General features: G+C 40.9%; 1 long non-coding RNA gene across 1 annotated transcript in view; it reads right to left on the reverse strand.

Moving 5' to 3' along the window:
* The window catches only part of LOC116556916, a 101939-nt gene that overhangs the window by 74382 nt on the left and 2039 nt on the right, over positions 1-25518 (reverse strand). The window contains exon 2 of the long non-coding RNA XR_004271250.1: positions 4601-4776. This is a non-coding gene — a long non-coding RNA (uncharacterized LOC116556916). The remainder of the gene's footprint in view (positions 1-4600; positions 4777-25518) is intronic.

Below are 25518 nucleotides of genomic sequence, written 5' to 3' on the forward strand. Positions count from 1 at the left end.
TTCATTTGCCACATTTTGCAGATGACAGAAAGGTTAGGTGACATGGCCAACGTCACACAAGTACTAAGCAGTAGCATAGGGATATGAGCCCCAGTGCTCTGATTTTATATCTAAGCAACTTAATACCATGCTGTAACAACATGAATAAAGAAGAAACATCAAGTTACAAATCCTGTAAATATTGATCTAAAAGCCCCAGTATGATTATAAATCTTTACTTAACTAGCATTCTCTTTGTCACTTTCAAGAAACTGTTGAAGCTATGTTCTATGCTTGATGTCTACATTTTCCAGGTGTCAAATATCTGAGACCCACATAGCATTCACCTGTCTTCTATGAAGTGTTAATTGCCACTGTAACCTTCACTTTCTCTCTGAGAGCAATATTTTTATTTTTATTTTTTGAGACAGAGTTTCACTCTTGTTGCTCAGGCTGGAGTACAATGTCATGATCTCGGCTCACTGCAACCTCCACCTCCCGGGTTCAAGCAATTCTCCTGCCTCAGCCTCCCAAGTAGCTGAGATTACAGAGGTGCACCACCACACCCAGCTAATATTGTTGTATTATTATTAGAGACTCCGGTGATTCACCCACCTCGGCCTCCCAAAGTGCTGGGATTATAGGCGTGAGCCACCACACCAAGTCTGAGAGCAATACTTTTTCCTTTTTGTTTTGTATTATATAATGAGAGACTGCCCCTCTTACTTTATATTCCTTGAACAATAAGGACTCCTAAACATTACACATCTAAAATGATATATTAACACAGGATTTTTTTTTTCAGTAAAGAAAAAAACAATTTCCCTAGTAACCAGGTTGCTATAGTCTCTTAGCAAGCTCAGCCATTATTGCTGAATGCTCAAATCTGTCTTATTCTTCTTAAGCAATTCAATGGTGCTATAAAAATAATTTTTAAGGCCGGGTGCTATGGCTCATCCTTGTAATCCTAGCACTTTGGGAGGCCGAGGTGGGCAGATCACAAGATCAGGTTTTCAAGACCAGCCTGGCCAGCATGGTGAAACTCCATCTCTACTAAAAATACAAAAAAAAAAATATCAGGGCATGAAGGCACACGACTATTGTCCCAATACTCCTGAGGCAGGAGTATTGCTTGAACCCGGGAGGCAGAGGTTGCAGTGAGCCGAGACTGCGCCACTACACTCAGTCTGGGTAAGAGTGAGACTCTGTTTCAAAAAAATAGTAATTTAAAAAAACAGCTAACCAGCAAGGCATGGTGGTGCACGCCTGTAGTCCCAATGACTCAAGAGGCTGAGGCGGGAGAATCTCTGGAGCCCAGGTGTTGGAAGTCAACTCGAGCAACATAGCAAGCCTCAAACTCCTAGAAGCTACAAACTCTTGGTTGTAGAGACAGAAGCTCACTTGTTAAAGTGAGTCTTTCTTGTTAAAGTGTAGGTGCCACCAGGTCTGGAGCACTCCATGCTCCAGGGATCCTAGATTAGTAAGGAATTAACCCATTGGTTATACTTGCCTCAGGCTACTGTTCTCTCAAGTCTCCAGTGGCTCAGTCCCCCAAGCTGTATCAGTCGTTGACTGGGTCTCTGCCTCCTCTTTGGGCATGAGGTTTCAGGCGTATGGCTTGAAATGAGCTAACTTCTTAATAAATCACTATTCTTTTCATTGACACCTCACTCTAGCTCCAGAACCTGCTCTCCCCTGCGATCTGCCCCACTACTGATAAGCTGTTTGCTGGCATAACTTTAGGTCATTCTCCAGGCCATATGGACATGGCATTCCAGGAAAAGGGGAGGTGTGAGCTGGGGGCATGTGAGCGTAGACTAGCACAGTGTGTCCAGGTAATGGCAGTGGTTAGTGTGATTGGAGCTAAGGTCTGTGCAAGGTGCACAGGAGAATACTAGGCTAAGAAGAAAAGTTTGGCCCAGATTGAATGGGGCCTTCTCATTACATTAGACTTGATCCAGTACGCAGTGCAGAGCCACTAACAGGCTTGGGGCAAGAGGTTGAGTTCATCCTATTCCTGTTTTAGACAGAGGACTTCAGTGTGGGCATTGAGGGGGACTGAAGGATGAGACTGCAGAATACAGGGAAGCTCTTTACAGTTTGCCTTAATCCAACAGAAAATAGGAAAGGGTGGACTCTGAGAGCTGGCAGTGGAATGAAGAGATAAGGAAGATGGGAGAGATTGTTTCAGAAATAAAAACTGATTTGATTAATTGGATGTAAGTTAGAGGGAGCAGAGAAAGTCAAAGGAGAGGTCTTCTTAAACATATGTAGAGAAGTTTGTGCCGGTAACTGAGTGAGAAACACAAATGGTAAAGCAGGTTGGGGACAGGAAAATCAGTTCCGTTCTAAACGTGCTGTTTGAGGACTCAAAGGAGACGCTAAATACGTATCAGATAGGCAGGGGAAACTCTGGGAGTTAGTCATAGAATTTACGAGAAACATCAAGAGTTGTTGTAGATTGGTCCAAGTCAAACCAAAGAGGAAACTGAACTTAGAGACTGAGTGACAGGTAGCAGGACTTAAGGGGATGTGATAAATAACTGGAAATAACTGGCTTTCACTGCACATCTAAGGTACTTAGGAGGCTTTAGAATATTAGTAGTTTCATTGAGATACAATTGAAGTAGCATAGAATTCACCCATTTAGAATTCACTGGTTTTTAGTATATTCAAAATTGTGCAACCATCACTACCACTTAATTTTACAACATTGTTGTCACCCCAAAAAGAAACCCTATGTTCATTAGTCATCACTCCCTGTTCCCCGCAATGAACTTAAAAAAGAAGAAGGTTGCTATTGGAAGGGTATGGTAAAGCTCAGTCTCACAAATAGCTGAGTTACCAGGCCTTAGGAAGAGAAAAAATACTCCAGCTCTGGGAGTCCCAGCAGAAGAAGCTGAAGGGCATTTTCTTCCTAGTGATGCTGATTGATGACTCAGCATTTACATCTCCTCATCTATGTGTCTCTGCTTAGTGGTCAAATTCCAGAGAAGGAAACTGAAAACGATCTCTGGTCAGGGAAGCTAGTCAGAGAAATCAAACAACAATGAAAAACCAGATGTCTAACCACATTGTTGGTCTGGAGGAAGCTGTGCCTGCGAAGACTCTATATTGCCTCCATTGAGAGTGAATGTGAGGTGAGGAAACAGTACATGAGGCCTTACTGTTCAACAAGTCTATACCGAGGGAACAAGAAGTAAAGTGATTGTGCACAGTGACCTTCTGGGCTGAAATATTTCTCCCACCTCAGCCTTCTGTGTAGTTGGGACTACAAGCACACGCCACCACACCTGGCTAATTAAAAAAAAAAAAAAAAAAAAGGCCAAGTGAGGGTGGCTCATGCCTATAATCCCAGCACTTTGGGAGGCTGAGGCGGGTGGATCACAAGGTCAGGAGTTCAAGACCAGCCTGGCCAACATAGTGAAACCCTGTCTCTACTAAAACAAAACAAAACAAAACAAAAAAATTAGCCAGGCATGGTGACACATGCCTGTAGTCCCAGCTACTGGGGAGGCTGAGGCAGGAGAATCACTTGAACCCAGGAGGTGGAGGTTGCAGTGAGTCGAGATCGTGCCACTGCAATGCCACTGTACTCCAGCTTGAGCAAAAGAGTGAGGCTTCGTACCTAAAAAAAAAAAAAAAAAAAAAAGTTTGTAGAGATAGGATCTTTCTATGTTGCCCAGCCTGGTCTTGAACCCCTAGATTCAAGTGATCCTCCTGCCTTGACCTCTCAAAGTTCTGGGATTACAGGTGTGAGCCATTGTGCCCAGTCTTTGTTGTTAAGATATGATGTCCTTGAACATGTTTATAGGCTGGGAGACTTGGGGAAGAGGGGAGGTAATTAATGGGGCAAGTTACAGAAGAAGGCAGGTAGGGCTGATATTAAGGGCACAGGAGGACGATTAGCTTTGGAATGTAGGAGGCACACTTTTCCAAACAGATGGAATCTGTAGAGGAAGGGGAAAGGAGAGATCTGCAAACTGATGGCCTCTATTTGTCAGGGAAATAAAAGACAAAGAGGGTTCAGGAAGTGAGGACTTGAGGTGAGTGGTAAGTCTGTGACTCCTGCCTCAGGGTCAGTTCACTAAGGGCAGCAGGGCAGGGGAGACATCCAGTCAAGCTTAACACCATGGATTGTTTTTTCTTCCTTTTTCCTTCCATTACTGATTTTTTGACATTTTAATCTTTATCTCTCGCTCAGAGAATGAACTAGAAAAAAAAAAGGTAGTAGGGGGATCCAAACGTTAGAGGTTAGACTGAATGGACCACATCATAAAGTTTCTGCTCACGCTTTGTAGGGTGAGGATGAAGTGGGCAGAAAAGTAGCTTGTTAAGTTATTACTGGACTTCACTTACCCATGTTTCTTCATCATAACCCCTAGTCCACCGATGTTAGTGTGTCTTACTACTCTCGAGGACTTGGATCCCTTGGTTCAGAAGATGAGGCGAGAGTGCAGTGGATCCCCTCAGTTGTAACTTTACTGCACAAGGGTGCACCAAATAGGCAGCACCTGTGTACCTGGTACCACCAAGGACGTACCAAGGAAGGTAGTTTATATCACTTCAAGGCAGGGTTGTTGGGACAACCAAGCAAAAATGGCATAAAGACTATATTTACCTTCTGTAACTGCAAGGGGTATCTGTGATGAACCAAAAGATGTCTCAATTGAAGACCAGGTGACCCCAGATGAAATGTCAATAAGATCTGCCCACTCTGAGTTCTTTAGAAATGGAGCCTCCACTCTTGACTTCTGAATGGCTTGATTGCAGACAGGCCTTCCTGCTAGCACATCCCTAAAAAGAATCATTTCAGATTGCATTCTGTTTGAGAGAAATAATCAGGAATTAGATTAAGCAGATCTGAGTTAGAACCCCTATCCCACCACCTCCTAACTGTGTGCCATTGGGCAAATTACTCTTTCAGATCTTATTTCCTTGTATATGAAAGGATAATTTTAAGACTAAATTAAATATGCAGGTGAAAGCATTAAATAAGGAGTCTGGCACATGTTAGGTGGGCAACAAGTGCTGGAAATAATGGATCATGGTATTTTATCTAAAGTTGTAGGTGGGGGATTCACTCTTAAAATAATGTAAAAGACACTTGTGAAATTTCTCTGTGGATACAATGTAATATAAATGCAAAGTAAAAAGGAGTTGGTCCCATCCTATTACCAGAAAGAATACAAAAACAAGCAGCAACAAAAACAACAAACAAACTAAAAGGCTCCTGGTAATTCATAAGTACAGATTATGTTCTCTTAAAGCCTAAGATTCAAATTGCCAAGGACATTATTTTTTGATAAAGCAGTGCAAGTGAATACAAAAGGTATGCAATACCCCTCTCAAGCAGCTCTAGGACTGCCTCCTAGCACTGCTGTCAGACCCTCAGTGACTCTCGGATGCCCCTGTCTTTTCCAGTCTTGTCTTTCACAGACTCCCCTTGACCTTTCAGCTCTGGTGAACTTAGATTCCTAGCCCTGCACTTGTTTTCCCCAGTTCAGCATTCTTACTACTGCCATTCCATTTATATCTCTCAAAATCCTTCTCCTATCCCTACCCACAACCCTACCAATTTTCTCATCCTTCAAGCCTTGATCAAGTCTCCTCTCCTTTAAAGCCTCCTCAGAGTCATTAATTTCTGCTCCAAAATCTTCTCTTCTGTAGAATGAATTTGGCCAGCTAATTAGAGTGGGCATGTGTCATTCTTTAGTCTGCTCCACATCTGAAGCCCTCTCCTTTGTTTGAGGGAAGCAGGGCCCACCTCCCCTGCAGTTAAGACAAGGGCACGTGACAGAGGCTGAGTCAATTCACCCCACTTCGATGTGCAAGCCAGGGGTGTGAAGAGGCAGAGACCCTGCAGTCCTCAAGCAGTTGAGGGTGATGCCTGTGGAGACAGCTGTGTTTGGTTTCCTGAGTTGACAATGGCAGGAATTCTAGCGATAGTGGCAACTAGGCACACTGATTGGTCTGTGCTCTGTGGTAGGAGTGGCAAAGTCTTCACCAAGCTTCATGGCATGATATGGAGCATTGCTTATGGCTACGCATCTCCTAGACTGATTCTACAGCTTTGCTGAAGGTTTAGGGCCAAAAATAGAAGAATTCAGCATAGTAACTGCTGAAAATGCAATACAAGGCCACTCTGGGAATTTCTTACTGCTGTCTTTTTAGAACCTTGCCTCCAGCCATGGTTAGTGGGCCTTCTTTCTTCCTAGGTCTTGCCCACAGAGGAATTTATAGTGATATTTTTGGATGTTGCAATGTTTTGGGGTCAATGCTGACATTTGGGAGAGGGCAGAGATACTAGTTTTCCTGCAACGTACAGGACAGTCACACACAATGAAAACTTATCTGACATCTCCTGTCCTTTTCAAATGTCCCCAGGTTAAAAAAAAACAAAACTGTTTATAAACTGAGTCTAGAATATGACTGTTTTACATATAAAAACAAAATATTTGGGATTTTTTGAGGGAAGATTGCATTTGGTTTGGAACTTCCCCAAAAGGTCTTCACTATTTAGAGATGTCACATCTTTAAGATGGCAACGGTGCATATGGTGTTGTCAAGGCGACACCTGAAGTTCAGAGCTCTAGCATCACTCCTGCATTTCCCAGATTCTGTGGGTCTCACAAGCATCTTACTCCTTCATGGTGTATTTTGGAGTGTACTTGTGGCCAAGCACTTGTATATTGCAGACATATATTTATGTGTTTCTTAAATTGCTTCCCTTTTATTCCTCCTTTATATTACCATTAGGAAAGTATATTCAATTTTTAAAGTTCATTTAAATTTTTTTTTCAGGATAGTCATGGTGGCAGTCTAAGTTACTTGTTATAAAAATGAACAAGTACCATGACCATGACCCTAAAGCACTGTCTTATTTTCCCACAGTATTTAATGCTATCCCCTCCCAAACATGTTTGTTACTAAAAATCCATCAGTCTGGGATTTTGAATGTTACTCACATTTTTAAGGTAACATACTTTCCTTCCTGTTAGTTACATACAAAAATGCTTTCAGAAAATGACTCTATTCTCACAATACCCATAATATCAACCCAAGATATTATGATATCTTGGGTTAATACTGATTGCAGTTCAATGGTGTATTTCAAATGCTGATGGGAGGGGGCTTTAAAACCATCAACTCTCAGGCTCCTGGGAGCTCAATTTCTCTCTAAGCTTTATTGGGTGTAAAACGCATATAGTGACCCAATCCAATCCACAATCTACTCTTAACGGCCATGTGAGGGGAGAAAGCTTTGCGTTATCTCTCTGAATGCTTAGGATTTAAATATAAATTAGCATAAGATTTGAAAAAGAGAAAAGTAGCATCATATTCTATTTTTCAGTTACCAATCATCAAATTACAGTTGGTGAACTTTTGAGCAGGGTGAGCTTCTTGGCCTCATGGTGAGAACACAAAAAGACTCCCCAGGACAAGGTGTCCTCGTGTGCGGACTGCAGATGGAGCCTCGGTGCCCAGACAACAGTGCCCAGAGGCTTTCTTACCAGTTTCAGGCCTCCTCTTAAATGACAGTCACTCTGAGGATGACATGTTGGGTTTAGAATGCTTCTTGACTTTAAAAAACAAACAAACAAATTGAACCTTACCATATTTTACTACTAGTCCTTGGCTGGTGACAGTCTTTGTACTACATGCTTTTGCTGGAAATCAAAGTGTGTTAGTCAAACGCCCTTCAAAACCCTATAATCTTGGCATGCGAAGTCAGCATCTGAGGATTTCCTACATTGAATTGGCCTGTGTATACTAAAAGACTTGTGTGTATAGAAAAGGGGAGCTGTGGTTTTAAAGAAGACTGAGTTTTAATCACTTTGAAACTATAAATTAACATAAGTTTCAAATAAATAGTCTGCCATTTTGATTTTATCAACTCAAGAATCCTTGACAGAAAGTGACACAAAATGTTCTGGAGATTTTAATCAATATGAGATAATGCATATGAAAGTGAACAGTGAAGTCCCACAGCAAGTATTTTAGGATCTGCCACTAATTTTCGTAGTCTCCAGGGCAATGTTTAATACAAATTTGCAAACAAATACAATAAATACACTCTGAAACTGGATTCTTGTATTTTAACAGCTGCTCCTTACAAAAAAGAAAAAATGGAAAATAATGGGCAACTTTTTAGAACACTCATTAATAATTTTTCTTTTAAAAAATGGATTGTACCTGTTTTATTTTGAGTCAACCAGATATAACCTGAGTGACCAAAAAGAATAGTGTTTTCTTTTCAAATATGCCACCTTTATATGCTGGAAATATTTGCTTAAGATGTGATTCAACTGTGTCTGCCACACTGAAGAGCTTTAAAGAATCCTTTTCCATCGAAGTGTCAATTATTTCTCTCTTCTTTTCAGACAGCTGAGTACCCTCTCATCATTGTCAGTTCATCTCATTTTCATTTTAAAAATGCTAACAAGAAAGTGGCCTGGTGCTTTGTCTCTGTCTCCTTGTTTTCACAGCCCCCAGTGCAGTCCTTTTTTGTCCTTGTCAGTTTCATAACTTTGACCTCAAGGATGTTTTTCAGCCCGCAGAGCAACTTGCAGCTTCCCAGACTCTGCTGTGCAAAGATGCTTTTCATTTTGTGAGAACTACCTGTGCCTTGATGTGGTAGAGATACTTCCCTTCCAGAAATTCAACAAGGCACAGTAACTTGTTTTCTTGACTTTCACACTGACTGAAACATTTATTAGGCATAGTACTCTAGCAAAGTTGGGATATACAAAGATGGGTCCCTCCATTTCTGGACCTTAAGAACAATACATCAAATAAGATGGCAATAACACGTGCTGAATGTTATAGAACTGCTCCATCCAATAGAATAATTGCCAGTTAATTGGTGATTGAGCATTTGAAATGTGTTCTGAATTGAGATGCACCATTAATTGTAAAATGCACATTGGATTTCAAAGATTTACTGAAAAAAATGCAAAGCATCTAAATGTTTAAATACTGATTACACATTAATGTGATGAGATATTTTAGATATGTTGGGTTAACTAAAGCATATATTCAAAGTAATTTCAACTGTTTCATTTTCCTTTTTTTTTCATATGGCTACTAGAAAACTCAAAATTACATCTGTTGCTCACATTATTTCTATTAGATGGCATGGTTATAGAAGTTTAGAGAGGAATGGGGGAGTATGTCTTGTATGTGCGGTAGGGCACACACAGAGGCATGGTGGACAGAAAGCTATCTGAGAGGAGGTGACACTGGAGCTAAGTCGTGAATGATGGCAGCCTCTACACACACACAATGGAGAAGGGATCTCAGCCAGCAGTGGAGAAGCAATGCTGTGTAATGGGCAAGACAGGTTTTGGATGACATCTCAGCTCCCTCTTATGATAAATTAATGCAGTGCCTAGAACAAGAAAAAGCACTTAATAAGCAGTGTCTAATTTTACTAGGATGTATACGTCAGCAAGGTTAAAGGATGATTTAAAGGATGTTAAAATGACATCTAACATAAAAGTCATTTCCTTAGCTACTTTAGTGGTGGTCCAGAGACATCACCACTAAAGCCTTGCCTCTCCTTTCATGTCACTGCTTATAAAATAACGGCTTATAATCTGAATGAATCCCAAATTCTACACAGTACATATTCAGGAACAGAGGGAAAAATGTTGTACTTCCCAATTGATTTTCATTGTCCTTGTTCCATATGTGACTTTGTAACATTTGATCACCTTTTTGCATGTGGAAATAAAAGGTTAGAAGTAAAAATGGACCATTGTCTTTCCTTTTCTGATTGAAATCCATAATCAGTGTAAACCTCCCCAAAATATTCAGTGGTCCACATGCATCTACATCAAAATTATGGATGGCTCTGGAAACTAGACCAAATTCTGAAGATGACAGAGTGGCAATTACCTAGTGACACAGGACAAGCTTGGCATATGGCCAAGTTCCCTGGCATGTTAAAGTTCCCATTAAAGCAATATGGATTTACAGGAGGGCTTTATGGCATGCTTGAAATATTCCAAGAAACTAATATTAGATCAGCACATGATAGGTTACTTGGAAGGTAAGTAAGGAAGGAGAGATCATTATAATTTCATACAGAAGTGGGCTTCTGTTAAAGACTGATGCATGCCACCGGATGGTGGGCTAAGAGTTGTGAGGCCCCCAGATATTATAGTGGCCTCAACAGATGTATTCTCTCATCTGTCTTGAGGTTCTGGCTGCAGGAGTTTTAAGAGGACCTTTTCTAGAAGAATGAAAACAAAGTCTACCCATGACTAGTTATTCAAGCACAAACGCCATAGGCAACAATCTTCTAATTTGGTTCCTCTTGCATTTCAACTTCTCTTTCCCCCAGTATCTGTTAAGAGAGCCAGAAAAGGGTGTGTATTGAGAACCCTCATTCACCTCAAAATTTTACCTTTAGAAGCTGCCTTTACAATAATAATAATAATAATAATAATATCTAACATTTTTGAGCACTTACTTTAATACACTATTTGTTCAATTCTTATAATACCACAATACATTAGGTATGGTTTAATTTACTAAATTAATTTATTTACTGAATATAAGTTTATTTACTAATTTATTAGCTCTTATGACTTTTGGGAGTCAGGAATTCAGACATAACATAGCCTCTGCCCCATGAGGTCTGGCTCAGCTGGAAGACTTGAAAATTGCAAAGCTCTGAAGGCTCATTCACTCACATCTGGTGGTTGACACTGGCTGTCAACTATGGGTCTAGGTGGGATATCAGTTGGAACACCCACATGTGGCCTCTCCATGTGGCCTGGGCTTCCTGACATCATAGTGACTGGGTTTCAATAGCAAGTGTGTGTGTGTGTGTGTGTGTGTGTGTGTGTGTGTGAGAGAGAGAGAGAGAGAAAGAGAGAGAAGTGCCAAGCAGAAGCCCTGGCTAGAAGTCACATCACTTCTGCCACATTCTTTTGTTGAGTCAGTTTCAAAGTGCAGCCCAGATTCAAGGGAAAGGAATATACACCCCATCTCTTGAAGGAATATCAACATCATTTCACTAGACTAGCATGTGGCATGAAATATGTATCAGTGCAGCTGTCTTTTGGGAAATATAAACTGCCACACACTTGTGTTTTATAGATGAAAGCACCAAAGGCTTAATGAGGATAAATAAATTGCTTGTGATTACACAACTGGTAAAAAGAAAAGCCAAGATAGAAATCTACTGGTTTCCCGAATCCATGCTTTAAAAAAAATCAGTGTTACAATATTCTTGTAACACTGAATACACCCCAAATTCTTTCCAGCTTTAAATTTTTAAATAAATGATAAATATAAAATAATGGATTTCAATTTCTATATAAAAAGTATATAAAAATAATAGATTTCAATTTCTATATAAAAAGACTTCAGAAACCTGGAGTCGGGCGTGGTAATAGAAGATCACCATTATTTTAATATCCAAATTGTAAGAGCTGAAGCCTCTAATAATTCAAGTTATTGATCTTACTGTTTTCCCTAAAATATCTTTCATGCTGTTTCTATAGCTCCTGAGATGTGTCTCATGCGCCTACAAACCTATATGTCCTCCACAAGACAGACACCCTGACTTTGTTTCCTCTGCCAATGATGGGACTTCTGAGAACATCAGTGACAAAGGAGCTGTTTCTTCTTACTACAGGAGCAGCTGGGGGAGCCAGAGGAGAACTGGTTTTGCACAAAGCTAAGAACAAAGATCCACATACCAACTCTGAGCCACACTTTGTCTTGTCACCTACGCATAGAAGTGGCATTGCCGTTCTCAGAGAATGACAGGGTCCATGAAAGCTGATCCTTCCATTTCATTTCCACATAATTCTCATTTCCTTTCATTGATGCTAGTTAAAAAAAAAATAATAATAATAATAATAATTTCCCCCATATCCTACCCTTATGTTATCTAGGACAGGCCATAATTCAGCCTGGATCACCAAGCTTACTTCTACAAGGGTTAAGAACATTTATGTTTTTCCTTTCCACCAAAAAAACACAACGAAGTCTACAGGGAAACTTCAGTTCAATAATACAAGCACTTATGTACCAAATATAACCTCTAACTTCTAGGGTTAAACATGAGTCTTCTGTGACCTCACGTTGCTGCCCAAACAATGGGTGCACGTTTCCTTTTCATTTGGATGCCTCAAAGAACAGTGAGGTAGTTTCTCCAAAACAAAGGAGGAGTTAATTCTAAAACAAATTCTACATTGCTCAACGCTGTGAATAAAAGTTTGCACATGCTCCTCTTTAGCGAAATATCAAGGCCACAACTTCAGAACTGTTTGCAAGAGAAAAAATTCTTGCTATGATATAGCTCAGATATGGGAGCCCAGCTGTGGGTGTGGGTAGCAGAAGGCTCTACATTCCACAGCTGGCCTTTCCCTCATGGGATTAGGATAATACTAGTAATAGTGGTAGTAATAATGAGGAGGAGGAGAAGGAGGAGGATAAAAGGGAGGAGAAGTGCAGGAGGAGAGAAGTAGCATGCATTGAATTCTTTCTAAGTGCTGAACGCAGTGCTAAATACTTTTGTCTAGTTGAAACAGCTAGATGAGGTAGATACTGTTAGGTATATGCAAAGATGCCATTTTTTTTTTTTTTTTTCAGATGAGGAAACTCAGGTTTAAAGATGTTGAGAGTTGAGAGTTATCCAGGTCCACACAGCTGGTAAGAAGTGAGGCTGGGATTTATGAATAGACCCAAGTATTTTTACTCCTGAACTCTTCCACTCTTCCAAGTCTATATCAACTGTCTCTCACTTCAGATTAGCTGTTATTTTCCTAAGAAATCCAATTAGTCCAAACTTTATTAAACAGTCAGTGTGTGCACAAATCCATGCTAGGTCCTGAGATGATAGAAATGGAATAAGATTCTGTACCTGCCTGACGAAGCCAGGGGTTCCATAGGGAAGACAACATGCATGGTAGGGAGGGCTCTTAGGTTCTTCTGGGATCACCAAGTAGGGAGGGATTAGTTCTAACCCTGATGTGATCTAGGGAAAATGCCAGAATGTGGTTTTTGCAATGGAGATTAGCTTATAAATACAATTTTGATAGGCAGAAAAGAAAGAAACGAAAAGACATTCTAAATGGGGAAATCATATGAAGGAAAAAGAAGACAAATGGTCTGTTGAAATGCATGGTGTGGAGAAAGGAGGGCGGAATTGTCAGGAGATGGATAGAAAATTACATGGTTTTGGTGAGAGCCTCAAAAGATGGATCAGGAAGGAGAGAAGGGAAGCCAACTGTGTGGGCCCTGCTTGTCCACAAAGGAGTTTGAATTCGTCCTGTGGACAGGGAGTGCCATTCAGAGGCTTTTGTGCAGAGGAGTGGCAGAATTTTCTGGGTATTTTCAATAGTAGGTAGCTCCTGTAACCCCTCTAATGGACAGGATTTTTTAATCCACCTTGCCTACTTCCAAGCTCATTGGGGCACCCCAAAGGGAGGGCCAGACTCCTCTTCTACCACCAGGGTTCTATTTGTTTCCTTGAGTTGGATTTTTAGTGGCACTGCCTTCCATGTGGCTCTCATGTTACTTAGATATATTCCAACGGTGGAGAAGAAGGCTGAGATTGGTGCTTACATTCTCAACCAGAAGCCAAATGTTGACCATTGGCAGTCATTCTCAGGGAGGGCAAAGGTTTGCAAGAGGGGAGAATGTGGGTCGGAGAAGAGCAAATCCACTACAGTCCTGAAAGTGACCTGGAAGAGGGAAAAGGGGGAATGATTACTTCATGGTTATAGCTTTTCCTAGGCCTCTTCAATTACATTTGTTCATCTTTGTATTTTTAGCCTTACACAATTGAAATAATCTCTCTTTATGGAAAGTCTAAGACATGAAATGTTTCCAAATGATTTGCTATTCCTTTTTGATACTTTAGAGGTCTTCTTCATTGAGAAAAATTAAGTCCTTGTTAAGTAGCCTTTGTGAGAATCGTCTGGAGTCCAGAAAAGCAATTGCTGCAATGCCCATATAATCTCTTTACCTTGGTTAACCTTGTAAACCCTGAGCAGACACCTCAGTCTGTGCTGCCAGCTCGATTAGTATAGGTGGAATCAGAGAGTGTGAGAAAATAAAGCAGGCTTTCTGCCTCAGTAAAAATTTCTCTTTTCAAACTGACAACAGCTTATAAACTATCTAATTCCACGTGGACTGCCATGCTTCCCCTCAGGCGCTGAGTAGCTCTGGCGTGCAGCTTGAAAGCTAGTCCATCAGTCAAAACAGCTATTGGTTGACTGCTGAATTAGTTAGGTATAGAAGACATAGAAAACCATATCCTCTGTGGAGAAATAGGAACGCTTTGACACTGTTGATGGGAGTGTAAATTAGTTCAACCATTGTGGAAGACAGTGTGGTGATTCCTCAAGGATATAGAATCAGAAATACCATTTGACCCAGCAATCCCATTGCTCAGTATATACCCAAAGGATTATAAATCATTCTACTGTAAAGACACATGCACATGTATGTTTATTGCAGCACTGTTCACAATAGCAAAGACTCGGAACCAACCCAAAAATGCCCATTGATGATAGACTGGATAAAGAAAATGTGGCATGTATACGTCATGGAATACTATGCAGCCATAAAAAAGAATGAGTTCATATCCTTTGCAGGGACATGGATGAAGCTGGAAACCATCATTCTCAGCAAACTAACACAAGAACAGAAAACCAAACACTTCATGTTCTCACTCGTAAGTGGGAGTTGAACAATGAGAACACACGGACACAGGGAGGGGAACATCACACACTGTGGCCTGTTGGGGATTAGGGGGATAGGGGAGGGATAGCATTAGAAGAAATACCTAATTTAGATGACAGGGTGATGGGTGCAGCAAACCACCATGGCATGTGTATACCTATGTAACAAACCTACACATTCTGCACATGTATTCCAGAACTTAAAGTATAATAAAAATAAAATAAAATAAACATATCTTCACATCTAAGAGATAATACCTACATGCAAACCTATGCAAACTGTTCACCACGTCTGTAGAATAAACTCTTTGACATTGTGGCCCAAGCAAAGTTAAAAGAAGAATGGAGTAACTGGAGTGCAGCTATGGCTTCTGGACATTAGGAGGTAGGTCAGCCCAGGGGCCAGGGTGGGGGCCTGCACAGGGCATTTGGCCTAGACTTCCTAAGCTTACCACGTGCCTCAGATGTAGGCTTTTGAACCTACAATGTAGGTCAAAATAAGGTGAGTCCTAAAACTCCTGAGAGTCACTGACGGCTGTAGAGGGAGAAAAGATTCCTCATCAGCCTGAAGGGTATGTGCCAGTCTATGCTACCCACTGTGCTCTAGAATTCATGTGTTTTAAATAGATTTCATAATTGTCTTATGACACAATTATATTGCATTGTGTTTGTGTGTGTTAATGTTAATTAAGAAGTTTCTAAAATCGCCAATTTTGTAATTCTGTAGAGTCATTTTATCATTATTTATTTTAGTATACTGGAAGCCTCAAAGAATTGAAGTATGTTACCAGTGGCGACTCTGTACAGGTGTGCAGCAACCTCTATTCTTGCCTCCTCAGAAGAAAGAATATGACTGAGGGGCATAAGGCAGAAGGAGAGACCAAGGCAAGTTTTAGAGCAGGAGTGAAAGTTTATTAAAAAATTTAGAGCAGGAATGAAAGGAAGTAAAGCACATTTGGAAGAGGGCCAAGCCGGTGACTGGAGAGATCTCGTTTGCGGTTTGACTTCTGACTTGGGGTTTTATATGTTGGCATGCTGCTGGGGTCTTGTGTTCCTTTTCCTGTGATTCTTCCCTTGAGGTGGGCTGTCCATATGTGCAGTGGCCGGCTAGCACTTGGGAGCGGAGCACACGCAGTGTTGGAGTTGTACACATGCTCACTTGAGGTGTTCTTCCCCTACCAACCAAATGCCTCTAGGAGGTCATATACCAGTTAAACTAGCATTTTGCCTCTTAATGAGCATGCTTAAGCCCTCTGGCCCAACTCCAGAGATCTTATTGGGAAGCTACTGATCACCAGTTTCAGGTTTTTTCTACTAATTGGGAGACTGCCCTTTCCCTGGCACTGGCTGCAACCAATTATTATTTTATAGAAACTGTAACAACCACCTGACCATCACCCGATGGTTGCCTGACATTCCTGGTAATGGTGGGGAGCCTTCTCTTGCCCTGTTCATGCCTGACTAGGTACCTACTGTCACAAATGGAGCCTCACTTGACCTCCCTACTCTCTGAAAATGGGGAAGTTATGGAGCTTCCTCAACTTGTCTCCTCAGTCCCAGCCATGGAGGAAAACACCTCTAGGTTTGGAAAACTGGAGGTTTTCCAAATATATAATTTGGAGGTTTCCATATATAATATGTATAATATGTACAATGCAGGTTTCTATATATAATTCATTAACGTGAATTATATGTGTTGGTACTTAGGCTTGCCCATTTTAGGTCCTGCTGACTGAGCTGTCCATCTTCCCTGAAGCATTCTATAGCATTTTCTTTTTTCAATAATAAAATTTTATTAAATAAAATTAAATAGCAAATTAAATAATAAAATTTTAAAATATTTTATTAAAGAGATGGTCTCACTGTGTTGTCCAGGCTGTAGTGCCCTAGCCATTCACAGGCACAGTCCCAATGCTGATCAGCCCGTGTATTAGTCCATTCTCACACTGCTATAAAGACACACCTGAGAGTAGGTAAGCTGTACAGAAAAGAGGGTAATTGGCTCATGGTTCTGCAGGCTGTACAGGTTTCTGCTTCTGCTAGGGCCTCAGGAAACTTACAATCATGGTGAGAGGCAAAGGGGAAGCAAGCACATCTTACATGGCGGGAACAGGAGGAAGACAGGGAGAGGTGCTACACAGTTTTAAACAACCAGATTTTATGAGAACTGTGTCACAAGACAGCACTAGGGGGATGGTGCTAAACTATTAGAAACTGCCCCCATGATTCAATCACCTCCCACCAGGCCCTGCCTCCAACACTGGGAATTACACTTTGACATGAGATTTAGGTGGAAACTCAGAGCCAAACCATATCAGCACAGGAGTTTTGACCTGCTCTATTGCCAGTGTGGGCCATTTCACCCCTCCTTAGGCAACTTGGTGGTCCCCCAGTCCAGGGAGCTTACTACACTGGAAGCAAGCTTAGTACGGATACCTGATCAGCATAGCCCCTACATCCCAGGGCTCCTAGGCTCAACTAATCCACCTGCCTCAGCCTCCTGAGTAGCTGGGACTGCAGTTGCATACCACCAAGTCCAGTTTTATAGCATTTTCTTGTTTTCAAAGCATTTAAGGGGTAGTCTATGAGCCTTTGTTGAATCTACCAAAAATGAGAATCTGGAGGTTCTGTGTGGAGACAACATACATTAGGATTGAGCTGCAAAAATTCCAGCCTAGGAAAACGAGTAACATTGCAAGTGCTGTTAGCTAATCCTTCCATGTGCTCAACTTGGACTATACTTTGACTAATTCTGGTCAAACTCACCTAAGATGGCCAGTTTTAGTGCAAAGTTTTGCCTGTGTATGTGTGACTTTGGGTCCACACACAGTTATTCTGATTAAATACTTGAGGTCCGTGTTGCCTACACAGGATATCCAGTCACTGTCCTAGCTCAGCTTCCAGAATAAATCTTTTTTGATAGGAAAAAGTTTGACATTAAAAGAACCCCAATAACCCTGCATTTCACTTGTTTAACAATGATTTACTGAACAGCCCCAGCTGCCAAGCGCTGCCCAAGGCGTGGGGTAGAACAGTGACCAAGACAGCCCCTGCTGTCCCCAAGCCCACATGCTGCAGTGGGAGGACAAGAACAAATAAGTAAATAACTAAACCCACAAGAGGATTTCAGATGCCCATGAGCTACATGAAGATACAGTGATTAGGTAGCAACTTTAGATTATATGGTCAGAATTTGCTGCCAGAGGAAGTGATGTTTGAGCGCATGACTTATGCCTACATTTAGAGGTGAACATTTAGAGCTTTCTATTGTGTCCCATAACTATACAGAACTCCTGATGCAAGAATTCCAAAAGAAACAATAGTTACCTGGATAATGCTCGTCTCTTAACAGAAATAGTCTCATACGTGCTTAGATATCTCTGAGTCGAACCAATATCCTCTGAGGACATTTGATTTTTACTTTTGGAAATAAGGCAGGCTGCTTGCTTGTGGGGAAGTGTCAGGGTTGGGTGGCTGCTCCTGCTGGTTGGAAATAAGTTAGAATTGCCTGGTGTTAATTACAACCTTTTCTATCCCTTCATTTTTACTGCAATAAAGATTTTCTTTTCTGAAAGGTTCTTTTGAGATATGATGACATCAATGAAACCAGTATTGCAAACCACCAGTGGAAATTTGTCTTACTTTTTTATTGTGACATCTAAAGTTTTTTTCTCTTTTTCTACTGCCTTGTAGTCAGTGAGTAGAAGAAATACTTTCAAAGTGGCTGTTGACTCAGTATCAGTGTGTGGCCCACTGGTACTTAAAGATGCAGGGCATTTCCAGGCTTTCCATAAGGGAATAATTAAACCACCGCAGGTAACAAAGAATTAATTTTGAAGGATATTAAGCACCCTTAATTAGCACATTTGAGTGTCGTTTCCCCACAGGGAAAATATTCTCATGGCAACTTGCCATGTCAGAGTTTCTAAAACTTCTCCCTAAACTTATAGCTGAAGGCAGTTTTACTATGCAAATGAGGATTGCAAAAGTCTTTTAAGCCAAATCATTCACAAGCATTTAAGAAGCTCCGGGGCCTCTGGATTCTGTTAATAATTCTCTGGCAATCACTGGGGAAGTCTTCTGAAAAATATATAGCTGGGAAATTCAGAGTGCTAATAATCCACATCTGTGCAGATTTTTGAAAGCTTGGTTTTTTCCCCCTCAATCCTGATTATGCTGTATTTTAATTGCATTTTAAAGTTTAAGTGAAATTAGAGATCATAAAAATGCCAGACAAATAGATACATCTCAGCCTAGACACATCCATCACGTGGAGTTGACTGCTTACAACATCACATGCAATTAGGGCAGCACAAGGTATCACAGTTTATGGGTCTCAGGTTCAATGAAATGAGATCAGTTAATTCTTTGGCATATTTATGATATGATTCTCCTAATAAAGCATCTATGCTTCACTGAATTTAACAATGAAAGTGGGCTAATCTGTTTGGCTGTTACATAGTTTAATATATTTTCTTAATTTTAGGGGAAGACTTTAAAAATTATATGTGCTTTTCAAATATGACCATGTAGAGATTACTTTCATACATGTGAATAATTGCCAGTAATGATTATTTTAGACTTAGATATAAACATTTGCCTAAGATGCACTCTGAAGGCATCATTAATGATGAACAATTACTGCAAGGGAAGGTTGCCTTCGAGATTCTACTCTCTTGGATCCACATATAAGAATGAGCTTGAACTGTATCAACTGTTGAGGGAAAGGAAGAACATAGTCTTTTGATTTAGCATCATTGGTTCTTAGATTGTGCAGAGTGATTTCTGATGTTGAACTTCTCATGATTAAATATAGCACAGAAATGTTCAAAGTGCACGGAGGGGAAGCTGGCAAATAACAGGTACTGCCAATACAACTATATGGCCTGAACCCTTTAATTTTTTTTTTTTCCCGCTGAGATCCTGTAGGCAACTAGCAACATATTACGATATGACCTTTCGGATGCTTTAGGACTTGACATAGGATGAAGAAGAAAGTGATTTATTTCTTTGGCTTTTTAAATTTCTCTAACTTTTGAGCATGCTTCTGTCTGAAAGTAACTGCCTCCTGCTTTGTCCTTTCTCCATTTTTTCATTTCATTCCTTGTTTCCTCTGCCTTCTAAAAGAGGAGAAATACAGGACAGAAGATGTCCTAAAGTATTAGCACTTTGCCCAATGTTTAAACACTCTGGTTTGTGTTATTGGAGATTTTTAGGTAGTAGCAGAACAGGGCAAGAGGCTAGGCCATGTGTGCAAAGCCAAAAAAGTGTGGTAGAATTGAGATCTAGGCTTATAAGCAAACCTGCCACTAGGTAGAGACAGCAGGCAATAAAGGTTCTGGAATGCCAGGGTAAGCCTTTGGTATGATTACATAAGCAATCAGATTATATAAGCAATGAAGACACCTTAGAAATGGAGATACTTTTGCCTCAGCTATGTATATTCTTATAGAATTTCGGTTGGACTATACAATCTAAAACAGCAGGCACTGTGACTCTTTAGTTCAGTATTATATGTTTAACTCTTCGCGTTGAGCTTTGTAAATATTTGTTCAATGAATGAATGAATTCTGAGACTCCTCCCACAAATTAGCCATATGATTAGTTGATTTGCTGTTTCTCTTTGATTATAAAAACCTTTGCATAATGGAAAAGTAGAACTTAGGCGTTCTGGCTCATAAATCTGAATGCGTCCCCAAAAGCTCATATGTTGGAAATTTGATTGCCGTTGTGGCAGTAGTAAGAGATGGGACCTTGAAGAGATGAACAGGCCATGAGGGCTCTGCCCTCAATTGGATTAATGCTGTTATCTTGGGCATGGGTAATTTATTGCCAAAAGTGGGTTCCTAATTTTCATGTGCACTTGCTTGTCATGTAATGCCTTTTGCCATGGAATGACCCTCACCAGATGCCAGCGCATGCTCTTAGAGTTCCTAGCTTCCAGAACCATGAGTCAAATAAACTTCTTTTCTTGATAAATTACACAGTCTGTGGTATTATGTTATAGCAGCAGAAAAAGACACCTGCCCTCTAAATGCTAGTTATTTATATGTATATGCAGAGAATGCCATCATTGCTGATTATGTCTAGCAGGTGGTTACAGATATATAACTAAGGTGAATTTAACTGGGCAGACCCCAGTTAGATCAACCTAGCTGATTCTCATTTTTCTTTGGTAGTCTTGCAACACATTTGGCCTGCTTAAAATATTAATGGGATTCTAACACAACATTGTAGGCTGAAGAAAGTTGCAAGGGGGGACATTAACATTTAAATAGATTTTGATTATTAGAGAGAAGTCAGAAAAATTAGCCAGTGATTTGGTTTAGCTAGGAATACCAGAGAAATTGATGGCTGTCAGTATTGGAAAAGATTTTCCTGAGGTAGAAACTGTCAAGATAAAGAAGGGAGGAGAAAGATCTTCAACATCTGACATGATTGTATGAAAGAATGTGAGGATAGGAGGGAGCAACTTCCAGGAATAATGTATACTCAATTCGTCTGGGTTACAGACCTTAACTCAGCCTAACTCCAATGCTGTGAGCTAAATACTCATATCTTATCTTAAGATGGCAGGAGATGCTGTGTTTTCTGCACTACTATGGGTGATCTGCATATTGTGGGGATAAATCCTACTTACTTCTTGCCCAAACTAGTCCTCCCCACCTCCCACTCAATATTGTATAAATGAAAACGCAAGAGACCACATGGACCACAAGAGATAAGTGTAGATTTAAGACAGTTTTGCCAACCACAGCAAGGAGATTTTACACTTATGAGAAACAACTGTACAAATAACATTTAGCAATATTCCGTATCATTCTCAGTGAAAACTAGGTTCCTTTAAAATCAATGAATTGTGTGTTTGAGCACTTACCTTTAATACGCTCCTGTGATTTAAGCAACAAATAACTTTTGTTTGCATGTATTTTTAAAACCTACAGTAGTTGAGTGTGTATTGTGTACCAGGCATCATGCTTATTGCTACGATCAGACATAAAATACAGTTCTCACTAAATAAACAGAAGTATTCCTTTGCCTCATTCTAAAGGCCATTTGTAATCTGGAGTGCCAGCAGTTTTATTTTGTCCCTTGGCAAATCTTCCTCACTTTCTATCTTTGATCATGCCTTCTTAAATCTTACTCATTCTTTAAAGTCTGATTCCATTTTTGCGTCTTCCTTGAAGTTCCCTTGATACCTTCGAAACCGAATGCCTCCTTCCTCCTTTGAGCAGAAAGCACTGTTTACAATAGCAAAGACCTGGAACCAACCCAAATGCCCATCGATGATAGACTGGATAGGGAAAATGTGGCACATATACACCATGGAATATTATGCAGCCATCAAAAACGATGAGTTAGGGTCCTTTGTAGGGACATGGATGAACCTGGAAACCATCATTCTCAGCAAACTGACAGAAGAGCAGAAGATCAAACACCGCATGTTCTCACTCATAGGCGGGTGTTGAACAATGAGAACACATGGACACAGGGAGGGGAGCACTACACACTGGGGTCAGTTGGGGGGAAATAGGGGAGGGAGGGTGAGGGGTGGGAAGCTGGGGAGAGATAGCAAGGGGAGAAATGCCAGATGTAGGTGATGGGGAGGAAGGCAGCAAATCACACTGCCATGTGTGTTCCTATGCAACAATTTTGCATGTTCTTCACATGTACCCCAAAACCTAAAATGCAATAAAATAAATAAATGGGGAAAAAAAAAAAAAGAAAGCTCTTGTTGTCTGCAATACCTGCATACTTGTCACATACTGTCAAGGGCCATCTTCAGTGGTGTTGGCATGTTTTGTTTTCTAGCTTTTCATGTGAGCAGATTCTGCTCCCCAAATGGCTTTTATGTTTTTTGTAGAACAAGTACTATATACGTTTGTGTTATGCAACTCAGAGTGGAAATTCATCTAAACTTCGGGCTGTTCTCCTGCATCTAAAAAGTGGAGATTGCTTACAATGTGAGCTCAAATTAAGACCTGGGTGTGGACCTGAGAATGAGAGAAAAAGCTCAGCTTTGCTGCTACTTCCCAGTTGCTTGGAAATAAGGGTGTATTTTCAGGTGATGTTTTCTATTAAGTAAACAAAGCATGCTTTCCTAATATGCAGTCTAGTTGGTGTCACCTCCCCTGAACACATTTTTTTTTGCTCACCTTTTCTCTTGCCTTGTCCCTTCTGTTCACCGACCAGCTTACTTCCTCACTGGGCTGCATATTAGTCTGATGCATAACTTGTATTTTGGTTTCCTGGGGCAACAATTAGAAGTCTTTCTTGTACAGTTACAAAGTAGCTTTCTTTGGAGGTATGCTATACTATCCCTCTTCTGTGACTAACTTCTTTAGGGCCTGAGCTGAGCTCAGGATAGTGTTAAAGACGCATACTCTTGCTGTGCAGTAGTATGCACCTGTAGTCCAGCTACTCAGGAAGGAGGCTAAGGCGGGAGAACTGCCTGAGCCCAGAAGTTCTGGGCTGTAGTGCACTATGCCAACTGGGTGTTTGCACTAAGTTCAGGATCAATATGGTGACCTCCTGGGAGCAGGGGATTACCAGGTTGCCTAAGGAGGAGTGAACTGGCCCAGACTGGAAACTGAGCAGATAAAAACTCCCATGCTAAGCAGTAGTGGGACTGTACACCAGCCTGGGCAACATAGTACAACCCCCATCTCTTAAAAAGAAAAAAAAAAGACATCTATTCTTAGAATAATTTCTTAGATAGTGGGACTTTTGGGAACTGAAATAACAGCAACATAGCCCAAAAGCAGAATTAAGATATGCGTCTGTTTCATAGAATCTAAGGAAGAGAAGGCAGTGGTCCCTAGGTATTAAATGGAACCTGGAGCTCCAGTGCCAACAGGACTCTCTGTGTGTCTCTTACTTTTAACTCTCCAGGTCTGCTTTATTTTTCTCTCTTGTTGTAGAGTAGCTTATACTTTTTCTAGCTGTGTAATGATGCAAGGAGGCCAACAGCCTCTGAGTTTGAATCCTTAAATCTAAGCATCCAGAGAAAGGCTGTCTTGACCTGACTTACAACACCTGAAAAAGGACTTTTATTGCCATCTTGGGCCTATTATCCATCTCTGGACCAATAAAATGTGATCATATTTGGAATGATATTTTACTCTATTATGCTTCTGGGGCAAACATTTAGATGCAGGGTGGTAGGAAGGGGCCATTGGCTGGAGGAGTTCTACTAGACAGATGAGGAGGTGTTTGCTGCACTGTACATGGGTATAGAGGGGAATAGTTTACAAGCACTTTCTCATATGTTATCTCATATGAGCCTCATAATAGTGACAGAGGCAAGACAGGTTCTGTTGATGCACAAATCATGCAGGAGGGTATTAACATGCTCTTAGAAACAAAGGAACTTGTGCAAGATTCATTAAAAAAATACTAAAGCCTCCTTCCACTGTCCAACAAAACTCACCTTTCAAAATGTTCCTGAAATCCCACCACCTTCTCAAACTTGATGAATGGGAGAACCACATTATCTTTTGCTCTCCTATGAGTTTAGCTTCTAAGTTTCAGGGAAGCAGGAATGAAGGAAAAGGAGAGTGAGATGAGAAAGAGGAGAGGAAATATAAGGGGGTGAGTTACACAGTGGGTCACAACCTTGAAATAAAATGATGGGTTTGTACCAGGGGATATTTTCAGAGAGGCTGTTTGAAGCCATTGTGTATGTCTGAGGGGTGGGAAAGAAAGGAATAAAAATGTACCATTGTCTTCATTGCCCAAGATCAAAGTCAGATCCTAGGGCATTAACTCACCAACACTATTACACACGGTTGGGGAACTAGAGGAGCTGCTAGAGACCATAGAAACCATGGGGTAGGAGGCAAGGTACTATCAGGTCATACAGGAGGGAGTGACATGAAAAACCAGAGGGAGTCACAGAAGAATCTGGCTTCCCAGAGGGTAGGCTCACCATGACATGACTTTCGACCACAAAGGTGGTGAGAAGTCTTAACAAACCTCTATCTGTGGCCTATGAGAATGCAGTTGGTGCCAAGGCATGTTCCAGTGTTACTCAGCAGCTGGCCATGTGGTCTGGAGTGGTGATGGTGACTTCTACTCCCAAATGAAGACTCACTTCAATGATACCTCACCTCCCTCACCCTAGAATTGACCAATCCCTTCTTTATGCCCACGCTATTCTTCACGAGTCTAACAGAGATATATAAACATTTAACACAATTATTCAGATTTTTTTCTTCTCCCTGAGAAGACTTTTTAGGGTTGGAGTAATGTTGATTCATTTATTCAATAGTTTATTGATTATCTACTAGGTGCTGGGCAGTTTTTTAAGTGCTAGGAATAGAACAGTTGATAAAAAACAATTTTTTTAACTTTCTGAAGCTTATATTTAGTGCGTGTATGTGGGCGATTAATGAAGATACAAGTACAATATATCTTGTGTTGATGGTGGTAGGTGCCTCGGAGGAAAACAAAGCAGGATGGGAGGAGTGGTGGTGGGGAGAGAGGGAGGAAAATTAACTAGGGTGGCCAGGGAAGGCTTCGGAGAGAAAGTGATGTCAGGAAAGAACAAACATGGATATTTGTGTGAGAGAGAAAAACAAGCTCTAAGGCTCTAAAGCATGGCTGGTGTGTCCTGGGAAGGGCAGGGTGGCCAGTGTGGACTCAGGCAGGGTGAGGGAGAGGGAATAGTAAATGAGTCAGAGCTAATATGGAGTCAAATATCACAGGTCATTGGAATAATTTGGATTTCACTTGGGAGGGATGGAGAAGAAGCAGGGTTTTCACCCTAGGAGTGATCTGACAAATTTCCACAGGATCACACTGGCTGAGAATAGACTGTAGAGGGGCAAAG

The sequence above is a fragment of the Sapajus apella genome, unplaced genomic scaffold (assembly GCF_009761245.1).
Source record: "Sapajus apella isolate SASKATOON/1434 unplaced genomic scaffold, GSC_monkey_1.0 scaffold18, whole genome shotgun sequence".
Taxonomy (NCBI): Eukaryota; Metazoa; Chordata; class Mammalia; order Primates; family Cebidae; genus Sapajus; species Sapajus apella.